The sequence below is a fragment of the Protopterus annectens genome, chromosome 4.part1, assembly GCF_019279795.1.
Source record: "Protopterus annectens isolate FY-2018-M chromosome 4.part1, PAN1.0, whole genome shotgun sequence".
NCBI classification, from domain to species: Eukaryota; Metazoa; Chordata; order Ceratodontiformes; family Protopteridae; genus Protopterus; species Protopterus annectens.
The window spans coordinates 123,860,255-123,874,418 of record NC_056734.1 but is presented as its reverse complement, the minus strand read 5'-3'; the positions used below and the strand labels follow the sequence as shown (position 1 = coordinate 123,874,418).

Below are 14,164 nucleotides of genomic sequence, written 5' to 3'. Positions count from 1 at the left end.
AGCTGTCAAAATGCCCTGCAAAACAGCAGTGGCAAAACCAGCCCTGGATTTAGAGTAAAGTGGAAGGTGATAATGCTTAGAGAAAGTATGCACTGAACTGCAAGTAGCTGCCTCCAGAATATCCTTAGTTGCCACCCCTGAAAAGCTGTCGAAGTGGCAGTAGCCCTAGTGGAATGAGGCCTAATCCCAGCTGGAATCTCCTTGCCATGATGGGAATAACAGAAAGCAATGCAAAACCCAATCCACTTAGAAATAGTTTGTTTTGACACAGGCTTGCCCTGAGAACTCAAAGCAAACTGCTGAGACTGCCTGAACCCTTTAGTTCTGTCCAAATAATACGAACTGCCTGTGTACATCTAAAGTGTGCAAAATCTTTTCCCTTCATTTTGGGGATTTGCATAGAACGTAGGCAAATGAATAGTTTGGTTTAAAGCCACACTAGAAACCACTTTAGGCATAAAGGAAGGATTAGTACGTAATGATACCCTATCCTTATGGAAAATTAAGAAAGGCTCAACTGCCATAAGGGCCTGTAATTCAGAAACCCTTCTTGCAGAGGTAATGGCCAACAAAAAGCAGTCTTCCATGATAAATATTTCAACTCAGTAGTAGCTGCAGGCTCAAAAGGTTGTAGAGTGAGTTTCTCCAACACAAAATTGAGATCCCAAGCAGGAGTAGGAGCTCTACGTGGGGTCTTATATTCTTTGCCCTCTAAGAAATTGCTTGAACAAAGGATGAGAAAACAATGGTGGGTCACAGTCATAGTGAGCTGAAATTGCTGCAGCATGAACCTTAATAGAAGAGAAGGACAAACCTTTGTCCAGTAACTCAGTAAGATATTGAAGAGCCACACTTAAATTAGGCTCAGAAACATCAAAATCCTTTGCTGCACTCCAAAATAAAAATCTCTTCCATTTATCTGCGTACACTTTCCTTGTACTAGGCCTTCTAGCTTCCAAAATCACATTCAAAACTTGTTGTGGAAGTTGAGACCTGCTATGGTCCAATACAGAATATGCCAGGCTGTTAGGGGAAGAGAGTGAAGTTTGACATTGAGCAAATGACTGGCCGCCTGGGACAACAGGTGTGGAATCAAGGCAAAGGCCATGGAGGCTTCCTTACCAGACTTCTCAGTAATGGGTACCAGTGCTGTCGAGGCCAATCTGGAGCTATTAAAATCATCCTTGGCTTGTCCTGTCTGACCTTTAGAAGTACCTTTGGGAGAAGAGGCAGAGGTGGAAAGGCATACACATGAAGATTTTTCCAATTGAAAGAAAGAGCATCCACTTTCCAAGCTGTGGGATGAAACCTTTGTGCAAAACTTTGGCAGCTGATGGTTTAGTGGAGAAGCGAACAGATCTATGTCTGGAGTTCCCCATGACACTGTCAATTTCTGAAATACATGAGGATCCAATTTCCACTCGTGGGGATCCATAATTTGCCTGCTCAACACATCTGCTAAGGAGTTCTGTGCTCCGGCAGAAACCTTGCCTGAAGATTGAGTTGTAAACTGAGAGCAGTCTCCCACAAAATCATTGCTTGCCTGCATAGAGGATAAGAATGTGTTCCCCTTGTTTGTTGATGTACCACATGACAGTTGTGTTGTCTGTTAGAATCAACATCTGCCCTGGAAGAAGTAAATCCTTGAAAGCTATTAATGCAAACTGGACTGCTAACATCTCCTTCAGGTTGATATGTAGATGCTGTAGTCTGGCAGGCCACTTGTCTTGTATCCACTTTCCATTTAGATGAGCTCCCCAAGCTTTGTCTGAGGCATCTGTCGTTAAAATCTGACTCGCCTCTGGCCGGGTCACAGAGAGTCCCTTGTTTAGGTGACATTCCTGAGCCCACCACAAAAATTCCTTTTGAATGCAAGGTATTATTTGAATGACAGTGTCCAGATCCTGGCAGTGCTGTGTCCATACATTTTGAGATACCATTGCAGCTTCCTCATATGCAGTTTGGCATTGGGAAGCACCAGAATACAAGATGCCATGAACCCTAAGGCTTGAAGGACTGTCCTTGCAGTCAGCCCGGACTGATGAGATAGTTGATGGAAGTAAAGGAAAGATTCTTTTGTTTGTCCGGGGTCAAAAGGCCATCTGGGATGCTGTATTCAGTCTTACACCCAGAAAGCACATGTCCTGAGAGGGTACTAGACTGGACTTTATTTCGCTCACAGAATACCCCAGGCATCTTAGCACTGCTATCACATATTCCAAATGATGAAGAAGCTCTTCCTTCTTGAGTCAGAATCAGGCAATCGTCCAAATAAGGATAGATCTGTATTCCTTTTAGCCTGAAGAAAGCTATCACTGGAGCCAGAACTTTCGTGAACACTCTGGGCAGTAGATAAGCCAAAGGGCAATGCAGAGAACTGATAGTGAGAAGTCCCAGCTCGAAACGCAGATACTTCCTGCAACTTAGTCTGATAGGAACATGAAGGTAAGCCTCCTTGAGATCCAAAGTTACCATCCAATGATCTTTGCCCAGCAGAGGTAAAAGCTGTTGTAACGTCAACATTTTGAACTTGGGAATGTCCAGATAAGTGTTGAGGATAGATAAATCCAAAATTGGTCTCCACGTGTTCCCCTTCTTTGGTACTAGGAACAGGCGAGAATAAAATCCTAGGCCCCTTTCTGGCATAGGGACTGGCTGATAGCCCCTAGTTGGAGTAACAGAGAAATTTGCTCGTGAGCCTCTATTCTTTGTTGAGGAGGAACGTCTGGCATGCCTCTGAAAGGAGGCAAGGTATGGAAATAAAACCTGTAACCGTGGTGAATGATATCCAACACCCATCTGTCTTGGGTAATTAAATCCCAAATTTCTTTGAAAAGTGCCAACCTTCCTCCCAAAGGTGCTGCCAGGCGAGAATCTCTGGCAGCTGAAAAGGTAGGTCATTGGGTCTGTTTACGAAAGGACTGACCCTGCCCTCACCTGAAGACTGTGCAGGAGAACTCCTGTTCTAGGCCTGAAAGAACCCTGAGCTCTGCCCCTACCACGTCTAGATCTACCCCTAGACTGGGAATCATAAGAAGGATATGTCCACCCTTTAGTAGGCCAATTTCTACTAAACTTTGGAGGCTGAACCTGCAAAAAATCTTTAACAGTCTGCATAGACTTAGCCTTGTCTTCCATTTTCTTTAAAACTGCCTCAACAGGAGAACCAAACAACACATCAGATTGTAAAGGAGCATCTAAAATCCTTGTTTTAACATGGTCAGATAAATTTTGATCCCTCAGCCAGGCGTGCCTGCGAAGAACTGACCCAGTGGCAGCCACCCTCGAGGAGGCCTGTACAGCATCAAAACCACATTGCAAAGAATGCTTACCCACCTGTTCAGAAACATGTACTAAATCTTGTAACTCTTTACAATCAATACCTTCCGCCAGAGCATCAACCTTAGACTTCAATTGTGAAAGGAGATAATTTTGATATTTCAACATGTGAAACTGGCAATTCAAAGCCCTAATAGCTAGAGTGGAAGAAGTATAAACTTTCTTTCCCCATCTATCCAAGGCCCTGGCCTCTTTATCTGCAGGAACAGGATTCTTGACAACAGAAGCCTTAACACCTTTAGGCCCCTGAGAAACAGTTTCTGGGTCTGCCCTAGGACTCTTAAAAGATACTTATGAGCTTCAGGCACCCTGTAATACCTATCCGGTTTAACAGGAGCAGGAGGCAAAGAATCAGGATTCAGAGAAGCCTCTGTAAAACATCTTCCACTACATCCAAAACAGGAGGTATAGCCAAAGGCCTATGCTGGGGTAAAACAAAAATTCCCTAAGCCTTTTCCTGGAATCAGAGAAGTCCTGACCTTCCCACTTAAAATGCTCCCTCATGGAATGAAGAGTTTCTGAAAAGAAAAATCCTCAGGAGGAGAAGCAGAAGGAGTAGAATCATCCACATCAGAATCAGAATAAGGAGGATACTCCTGCAAGTCTTCACAGAAGACTCTGAAACATCTGAACACCTGCTCAAAACTCTCAAGCTCAGGCTCCACCCTAGGTCTCTTATCAGGAGGGGCAAAGAACCTCTAATCAAAGTAATCAAATCTTCTGCCATTTTAAGCATATGCTTCTTGGGCACAGTTCCAGAAGAACTAGGAGAAGCCCCAACTGAAGCTAAACCTGGCCTGCCTCTAGGAGAAGCCTTGGAAACAGAAGGAGAGGCTCTAACCACCCTAGGCAGAGAGGAAGAACAGTAACCTGAGAAGCCCCATCAGCCTGACCTGCCTCCTGAGAGGCCACATCCTGTAACAGTAAAGTCTCTGCCTGGGACTCCAAAGAAACTCCTGGCAAAACCACTGGCTCCACTGACACCTCTAAAGAACGCGTCCGGGACTGCCGGTTCTTCAACCCTAGGCTTTGCTGCTTTGTCCTTGCCTTTTGAGAAGCGGGCGTCGGAGCACGTGACGGGATTTTATAATTGCACCGCTTCCCAAAGACTAACCTGGCACAATCTAATCTCCTCTTTATAGTGCGCTTATTGAATCTAGCACAAGAGCGACACCAACAACGTCGTGCACAGGCCCTTATCAAGGCATACTCAAAGTATGATAGTCTCTATGAGGTATCTGTTTCCCACAAGAAATACATTTATTCACTTTTTGTGACATCCGTTAATCCACTGAGGCAAGAATAAACTAAAATATTCCCCAACGGGTACTTAGCCAACTTTGATTCGGTCTGAAACTCCGACTTGAAAAATTTCAGAACGCCAACCTGCACTTGCAATACTGCTTCTGCATCGGACCATGCAGCAAAAAAGACTGAGGATATGACGTCGGTCATGCGCATTTGTACCCTGACGTCCTGATGTCAGACAAATGCGCCTTGACCGACGTCAGCCTTATACTTTGATATTCGGGCCGACCGAGGACAGTGGACTACCCAAGTGTAAGGACTGCAGCAATGTGAGATGAAGAACATCTGTACTATGTTCATCGTGTTTTCACTGCGCAGTCATTACTGCACTGAATCCTCCCCAAAGCTGAGTAGGTGGCTGGTTCTATAGAGGATTTGGGGGGTGGCTAGCTGCCCGGCACTACACAGCAGCAAAGCCAGCTCTGGGTTTTTTGAGGCAAAGGCAAGATGTGATGTAAGGTGTGCTGTGCACTCCAAACTGCAAATTCAAGATATCTATATTAGCTACTCCTCTAAGGTAGTCAGTGTGTGGCTGTTGTCCTGGTGGAATGTGGCCTAATGTTGCTAGGTTGTTTTCATTTTGCTGTGTGTAGTGTGCGGATACAGTGTCCTATTCACTTTGAAATGGTCTGCTTTGAAATAGCCTTTCCCTGTGATCCTGCAGCATATGCTGCAAACAATTGCTCAGTTTTCCTGAAAGCCTTTGTTTTGTCTAAGTAGAAACATAACTGTCTGTGTATGTCCAATGAATGCAGATGTCTCTCCCCTTTATTCTGGAGATTTGGATAAAAAGTTGGCAAGTGAATAGTTTGGTTAAGAGCCAAAGTGGATACCACCTTTAGCATAAATGAAGAGTTTGTTCTTAAAGAAACCCTGTCTTGGTGAAAAATGATGAAAGGCTCCACTGCCATTAGTGCCTGTAACTCTGAGACTCTTCATGCTGAGGTTATTGCCAGAAGCAGAGCAGTTTTCCATGAGACATATTTTAATTCTGCTGAATTGGCTGGCTCAAAAGGAGGTAAAGTTAGTTTTTCCAAGACAAAATTGAGGTCCCAAGTTGGTGTTGGTGCTCTCCGGGGCGGTCTTATGTTTTTAGCCCCTCTGAGGTACTGTTTTAGCAATGGATGAGAGAAAATAGGAGGATCTGTGTTGTAATGAGCCGAGATGGCAGAGGCGGGATCTTAATGGATGAAAAGGATAGGTCTTTGTCCAGCATCTCAGTTAAGTATTGTAATATCTGAGTAATATTTGGGACAAGAGGGTCAAAGCTTTGAGCCTGGTTCCAGGCACAGAATCTCTTCCACTTTTCTGAATAGGATTTCCTGGTGCTAGGCCTCCTGGCTTCCAAAATGACATCCATAACAGCTTTAGAGAGAGGTGTTGTCTGCTTGACTAAGGAATCTGCCATGCAGCCAGGTTTAAGGTTTTGAGCTGACTGTGCAGGATCTGATTGTTTTGTTGAGTCAGAAGATGCAGAATTGGAGGTAAAATCCATGGTGGGCCTTGAGCTAATTTCTTTAAGACTGGGTACCAGTGCTGGCGTGGCCAAGCTGGGGCAATCAGGATCATTTTTGGCTTTTCTTGTCTGGCTTTTAGGAGTACCCTTGAAAGGAGAGGCAGTGGTGGGAAGGCATAAACTTTTAGGCTTTTCCAGCTGAACAAGACAGCATCCACTTTCCATGCTTGTGTGTGGTAAGTCCTAGTGCAGAATTTCTGTAGTTGGCAATTCATTGGGGAGGCAAAAAGATCTATGTCTGGGCTCCCCCATTTTTGTGTTATCATGCTGAATACTTGTGGATTTAATTTCCACTCGTGAGGATCCATGATGTTTCTGCTTAAGTCATCTGCCAGTGTATTTTTCTTTCCTGGCAGGAATTGTGCTTGCAGATGAACTTGATAGGTTAGAGCTGTGTTCCACAAGGTCACGGCTTGTCTGCATAGGGGATAAGAGTGAGTGCCCCCTTGTTTGTTTATGTACCACATAACTGTGGTGTTGTCAGTCTTTAATAATAGTTGTCCTGGATGCAGAAGATCCTTGCATTTTGTACAGCTAGCATCTCTTTTTGATTGATGAGAAGATGCATTTGGTCTGCGGCCCATTTGCCCTGAATACATTTTCCTGCCATGTGTGCTCCCCAGGCGTAATCCGAAGCATCTGTTGTTAGTGTCTGCCTGGCTGTGGGTAGAGTCCCTTGTTGTGGTGACATGCCTGTGCCCACCATCGAAACTCCTGTTGTAGGCAGGGAATAAATGGTATTACTGCTTCCAAACTGTGAGAGTGTTGAGTCCAAACACTTTTTAGGTACCATTGTAATTTCCTCATATGCAGTCTGGCATATGGCATTAGTAGAATGCAGGATGCCATGAACCCCAAGGCCTGCAGAATTTTTCTTGCAGGGAGTTGGGTTTTTGTTGCTATCAATTGAAAGTACTGAGTCAGTTGTCCTTGCTTGTCTGGCGTGAGATAAGCCATCTGGGCCGTTGTATTTAAGCTGGCAGCCAGGAATATTAACTCTTGTGAGGGCACTAGTTTTGACTTCTTTTCGTTTACTGTGTACCCCAGGCAAATTAGCAATCTTTTTACAAATGCCAGATGCTTTAGAAGAATGTCCTAGCTCTCTGCTTAAATAAGGCAGTCGTCCAAGTATGGATAAATTTGAATTCCTTTTTGTCTGCAAAATGCAATTACTGGTGCCAGGCATTTTATGAAGACCCTGGACGCAGTAGATAAGCCAAAGGGCAGTGCAGAGAATTGGTATTGCATTGAACCAGCTATGAATCTGAGGTATCTTCTGCAATTTTGTCTGATAGGGACATGCAGGTATGGCCTCTTTGAGGTCCAAAGTAACAAGCCAAGCCTTCTTGCCCAGCATGGAAAGAAGCTGCTGTAGTGTCAACATTTTGAATTTCAGAACATCCAGGTAAGTATTTAGAGTGGAAAGGTCCAGTATGGGTCTCCAGACTTTGTCCTTTCTGGGGACCAGGAAAAGTCTTGAGTAAAATCCTTGTTCCTGTTTTGGCACTTTCTGAATAGCTCCCATGTCCATGAGGGCTGTTATTTGTTTTTGTGCCTCTGCCCATTGATTTTGTGGCAGGTCTGGCATTCCTTTTATCCTTGGTAGAGTGTGAAAGTGGAACCTATAACCTTGAGACACAATATTCAGAACCCATTTGTCTTGGGTGATTGTATGCCAATTTTGTGAAAAAAGTGCTAGTTTTCCCCCTAAGGGAGCTGCCAAAAGGTAAGTGCTTGGCATTTGAAGGGGGAAGTCATTGGGACTGTTTCCTATAAGGTTGTGACTTGTCTTCCCCTCCTTTTGGGGTTGAAGCACCCCACTGTCGTGGTCTATAAGAGCCTTGGGGCTGAGATCTGCCTCTTGGGCATCTGTAGCTGCCTCTTTGTGGTCTGTCTGACACCAGAAAGGACCAATTTTTTGAAGGCCAATTTCTGCTAAATCGAGGTGGCTGTACCTGTAAGAAATCCTTCACTGTTTGCATAGATTTTGCCTTATCCTCCATTTTCTTTAATACCTCTTCTGCCTTAACACCAAAAAAAAATATCCTGCTGTAAAGGAGCATCTAATAATTTTGCCTTAACATGATCAGGTAAACCTTGTTCTTTTAACCAAGTATGCCTTCGAATCACAGATCCTGTAACTGCTGCTCTACAGGAAGCCTCTAATGAATCAAAACCACATTGCAGAGTATGTTTTCCCATTTGTTCAGCTGCATGCAATAAATCCTGCATTTCCTTATAGTCAGGATGTTCTGAACTGGACATTAAATATTGTTGCTATTTAAGCTTGTGAAACTGGCAATTTAAAGCCCTCACTGCTAAAGTTGCAGAAGTGTAAACTTTTTCCCCCATCTGTCTAATGCTCTAGAATCCCTGTCAGAGGGGAATGGATTTTTAGCCGTGGAAGCCTTTACCCATTTGGGACCCTGGGAAACAGTTTCTGGGTCAGCAACAGGGTTTTTATAAAGAAATTTGTGAGAGTCAGGGACTCTGTAGTACCTGTCAGGCTTGACTGGAACAGGGGGCAAAGAATCAGGATTTAAACTGGATTCAGAGAACACATCATCCACAATATTCAACACTGGCAGAATAGCAAGGGGCCTCTGCTGAGGCAATAAAAGAAAGTCTCTGGGCCTCTTCTTGGATTCTGAGTAATCCTGGCCCTCCCAATGGAAATGTTCCCTCATGGTATGTAAAGTTTCCCCAAAAGAGTAATCCTCAGGAGGAGAGGCTGAAGAAATTGATTCTTCAGCAACAGAGTCCTCATGGGGGGGTAAAGAGTATCCCTGGTCTGAAGAGGAATCAGAAGAAATGGAAACCTGGTCAGAGGAATCATAGTCTGTATCCTGCCTAGGCCTTTTATCAGGAGGGGGATGGGAACCCCTGATCAGAGTAATTAAGTCTTCGGCCATTTTGAGCATCTGTTTTTTTAGGCATGGAGGCCTGTCCAGGTGAATGCTGTACTTGCTTCTTTGTCTTTTAATGGAGTTTTAGACTTGGCTGTAGTTTTGATGGTAAGCTGTGAAGGTCGGAAAAGACCCTCAGAAGCCGATGCCTGCTCAGCGGCTCTGGACCCATCTGAAGGGTTAGTTTCCATAGGCCCAATACCTTGAGTTTCCAGAGGCCTAGACATCTCCAAGTAGGAGTCAGAGGCGGCCTGTGGCTCTGAGGTAGTGGGTGTCAGGGGCTGCGAAAGCACCTCACTGAGAACCGGTGACTGGCCTAGAAGAGGCTTCATCGTCAGTTTTGGGCCTCGGATGCCTGTCCTTATCTTTGCGTTTTTTGTGTATTCCGGTCGTTGGTTGTTCCAACGGCATAGTATAATTAAACCTTCGGCCAAAGTAATGGCGAGCAAAGTCAAACCGATGTTTAATAGTGCGCTTGTTAAATCTAGCACAAAACCGACAACTAGTGACGTCGTGGTCTGGGCCTAGGCATGGAATACAGCAAGAATGAAAATCCTTATGAGGTATTTGCTTCCCACAAGAAATACAATTATTAACTTTTACTGACATCGGTCTGAGGCAAGAAAAAGTTTCCCCAATGGGGTACTTCGCTTTATTGAAGACTTCGGTTCTGAAATTCGAATTGAAAATCTCAGGAGTCGGACGACCGGCACTTGCGATCTGCTTTTGCTTCGGGCACCACGCGGCAAGAAAGACTGAAGAAAATGGTGTCGGCTGCATCTTATATACCCCTGGCGCACTGACGTCAGGGAAGAAGCGACAGCAACAGACGCCAGACCAAGACTTTGGAACTCTGGCCGACTGAGGGACTGCCTGACGGCAGGATAACCCAAGTGTAATGACTGCAGCAGTGAAACACAATGAACATCTGGGTAAAAAGATGAGTAGTCTGAGGTATAACAAATGGCCACAGCAGAGCCACCAATCTATGAGGGAGGCAAACTGCTAGCCTGCTGTGGTAGCAAAGGCTGTTTGCCGAACCTTTTCTTTTTGCGGCTGGAAGGACTGACCATGGGACTGGTAGTCTGTTCCAGGAAAAAAAAAAAACACGCACACGTGCGCACACACGTGCATGCACACACACAGTAAAAAACCCTTTATAACACTATGCCAGCCCCACAAAATAAAGATAAACAATTTTTCTACAGAATAAATGTTTTCAATTACTTTACACTACTTTTACACAGACATGAAAGAAAGAAAAAAAAGAGTGCTCTCTTAGTATGTTATCTTGAGACAGTCTGTTTAAACACAACACTCCTAGCTTTAAAATAACTTCTGAAGAGAAATGCAATAAAGCATCAACAAATAAGAAAATGGAAGTTTTTTTTTTCTTCCAAAGGAAACATATCTGTCCAGCAAAGAAAGTGCAAGCTGATCATCAATTCTCTAAAGCCTCAGAGATGCGTACTCTTCTGTGGTGGTAAAGTTCAAGGGCTTTGCACCCAAGCCTGTCTTAGCTCAGCTTGAGCTGCTTGACAGTTTGGGTGCATGGATGGAGTCCCGGAGCTTTGGAAGTTGGACGGCTGTTATATTCCTGGCAAGCTATAACCCATATAGCTAAGGCTACTGCACCAGTAATCACCATGATGATCATACATCTTTAATGGACCAGACCCTCTTGAATCTAGGATGCATGCTGAACTCAATGGACATTGCTGTTGGTATCCTGAAATTCTCTCCCTCATAGATGGTTCTCATTTTATTTTTTTAGTAGGGCATCCATAAATAATCTGTGTGGTACCATAGCACCCTTGGACAAGACATGTAACCTTTTCTGGTTCCAACAGTCATGGGCAGACTTTGTTTTCTATCTAGTGGTCTTCTGGTTGAACTTAGCCAACAGGGACAGGAGGTTACATTGTACTCCATCTCTATGGAGAATTATTCATGGATTATGAAAGTCTGCGTGGGATATGCTTTCCACAAATTAATGCAGTTAAGTTTAGACACTTTTACAATTTACAAGAACAAGAATGCCTCACACATCTGAGGACTGAAGCCAGATCCTTTGGTGATCAAATGTTAGATTTCTGTTCTCTTAAAAGTCTGACAGGTAAGGAAAAACATCTGTCTCACCATCATCCAGTCCCTGGGTGTACTCAACAAGAATGCAGGCAGATCTCATGTAAAGGAACACGACGATACAGAGCAAGTCTTCAGTGACATCACTGGTTCAAAAGCAAGGCCTGACCCTTCTGATCCTGATGTCTGGGGATGGAGATCTCCTCTCAACAATTAGAACATTTTTTTTATAAATCACATCTTCAAAAGTTCAACATCTTTCAGTCAAGTAGTAAGCCCACAAAAAGTTCTCTCTTCCAGAGGCTTCTTGCTAAAAATACAAGTCACTGGGAGCTGAAGGAAGAAAGAACAGTAGGCTCGTCTTCTCAAAGTGCTTGAGCAAACCTTATATTACCATTTAAGGAAGATCTCACTAGAAACTGAAGACCCAGACTGCCCCTATAATGCCCAAGATCCACTCGTTTTAACTTCTTAATTTTACACAAGACTGCATGCACAGGCTGCCTTTTTTATCAGGTTAGATAATTTTCTTTTGGAAAGAAAGGGCAAATCAAGTCATTTATCATGGTTCATAAAGGTGAGTACATTTTCATCACCCAGCTAAGATAATCTTATGAAAGGAGTGTAAACACAAGACTGCTACATTCTTCCCATAAACAAAACAAAACAACTAAGTATGTATTGTCTGGAGGAGGACTGACATTGATAACAGCACTTAATTCTCAGCGGGCATCATTGTGAAATCCAACATATTAAAAATCTGTCACTGTTTTGTAAGAAACTATAATGAAAAAACTGTAATTAACACTGTTGACAAAGTAGGTCTGAAGTGGCTGGTGGCTGTCAAACTGCCAAAACTAAGCGGAGTGACCACTTATCCCAGACAGCAAAAACAGACAGAGTAAAAGTACATACCGCACTCTCTCTCTTCTACAGCAAGGCTGCTCACTATAACTGTCATGGCACAAGACTGCAACCACGCACCTTAAGTGATGTGTGACTCCTGGAAATATCTGCCCAAAGACTGATGTCTGCTGCAGGTTTACTCAAGTTCATACATACAATGCTCTGCAGCAAAGATCCTTGTAATGCATATCTGTATTTTTACCTTGCATTAACTCTTCTTCTAAGGAAGTGGTAGCTGACTGTGAGGATGGCCTGCTGGGTGTGCACTTCTACAAGGTGTTCCTTGGCTCACTCTGAGAATGGACCCTACAACCTACATGATGGTGTCTAAGGTGGGGGTGGGGATTCTAGTGAAGCCACAGCTAGGTATTGGGGATATGCTCCTAAAGACAATACAAGTCACTGTTACAAAAAGAACAACTACTGGGAAGCAAGGCACCACAATAGCTGCTAGAGTCAGAAAAAGGTAAGGGATTCCTACCTAGTATTCATCTTGTCAGTCATTCATACACTCCATCATTTCTGCTTCACTGACACTGGAGTCACTGGCACCCACAAAAGCTGCACTTTTATTTTAATTTCAAATTTGTTAACTGCATTGATTGACTGATCCGAGGGCCATTTCATCCACGATTCAGGCCACCATAGCAATAAAACACAATGTGATACACAAGCAACAAATAAACAGGAATATCACACTGCAAGGTGAACAGAGTACTGCATTGTTATGATAGTTCAACCAGTGAAGTCCAGCTGTGTAACTGCTACAATCAGGGATGTATCCTGTCCAAAACCTAGAGATGTATACAGACTAGACATGTACAGCACTGTCATTACTGAGGCAATTAAGTTTCACAGTTGCTGTTTATTTTACACACAGGTTAAGCTTTGTCTACAGCAGACAGGATAAAAAAAGAAAACAAAATATACAAGTGACTACACCCAAGACTTGGTCTCTGTACTCATTCCCCCGAGGGAGTATGACTAATGTGATTTCTTTCTATACTAAAACCCTTAGCACCTTCCCTTCACTTATTATGACAAGATGAAGAGAGCCAAGAGGACAAAGCCACCTTACACTGGTGGTCTGCAATGATTCAGGTTTCCCTGTTAGCCAATATGTATTTTACAATGCCTTTCTCCATTTTCTCCTAAATGACATACAGCAAGCCTTGCATTGGAGCTGTCATGTTTGCTGCCAAGAATGAGTGCTCACTGGATAGAAGGGACAATTCTCTACAAAAGCATATAATCACATACTTTAGCTGCAACACTGTATTTTGAGAAGAGACACAGAGAAAGTAATGTAGAAAAAGCCAGTTATGTGGCATACAAGGATAAAACTCTGACTACAATCAAGGCGGCCCAAGTTCGAATAATAAACTCAGATGTTGATGGGTACTTGCTGTTGAGGAGATGAATGACAAAGGCTTTACCTACATATTTCTCTTTGCGGGATTAGAATGACATGTTAGTGGGAAAGAGCCATTACTGAGACTCTGGTGGCAATGGAGATCTCACAACAGGACCAGCCCAAGACCCACCCCCAAACCTGACTGATCTAAGGCCTGGGCACAGTCCCTCCCATAGATCATACCTCAATGCCCTGCCTAATCCTACACATATGTGGCACTGGCACATATGGGACAGGAATGTAATCCTAAGCTGAATACTTCAGCTATGGTTACCTACTCAGACCTGCAACTTTTATACAGTTCTTCAGTCTTGGCTAGGTGCTGGTGATCTCAGCCAGGGGTTACGCTACTTAAAACTGCATTCATGGAAGTGGGGACAGGGTGTCACAGGGATATGTGGAAATTGCCATGCTGTGAAGCAGATGACTACTAGCCTTCTAAGCTGCACTAAAAAAAAAAAAGTGAAACAAAAAGAGATTCTCTATATTGAAAGCACCACTGAATGCACATCAATTTGCATTCACAAGTCTGATCCATTGGCATGGCTAGGAAGATGGGACGTTATATACGCGTGTGTGTGTGTGTGTGTGTGTGTGTGTGTGTGTGCGTGCATATATACATACACACACACACATTGGTGTGGATTTCCTAACAAAACTATGGCGGCAACACTTTTCCAAATCATTCTT

The 14,164-nt window shown here is 43.7% G+C and overlaps 1 protein-coding gene across 4 annotated transcripts in view; it reads right to left on the bottom strand.

Moving 5' to 3' along the window:
- Positions 1–14,164, bottom strand: part of COPB2 (COPI coat complex subunit beta 2) — a 1,357,654-nt gene that overhangs the window by 954,703 nt on the left and 388,787 nt on the right. The window lies entirely within an intron of this gene.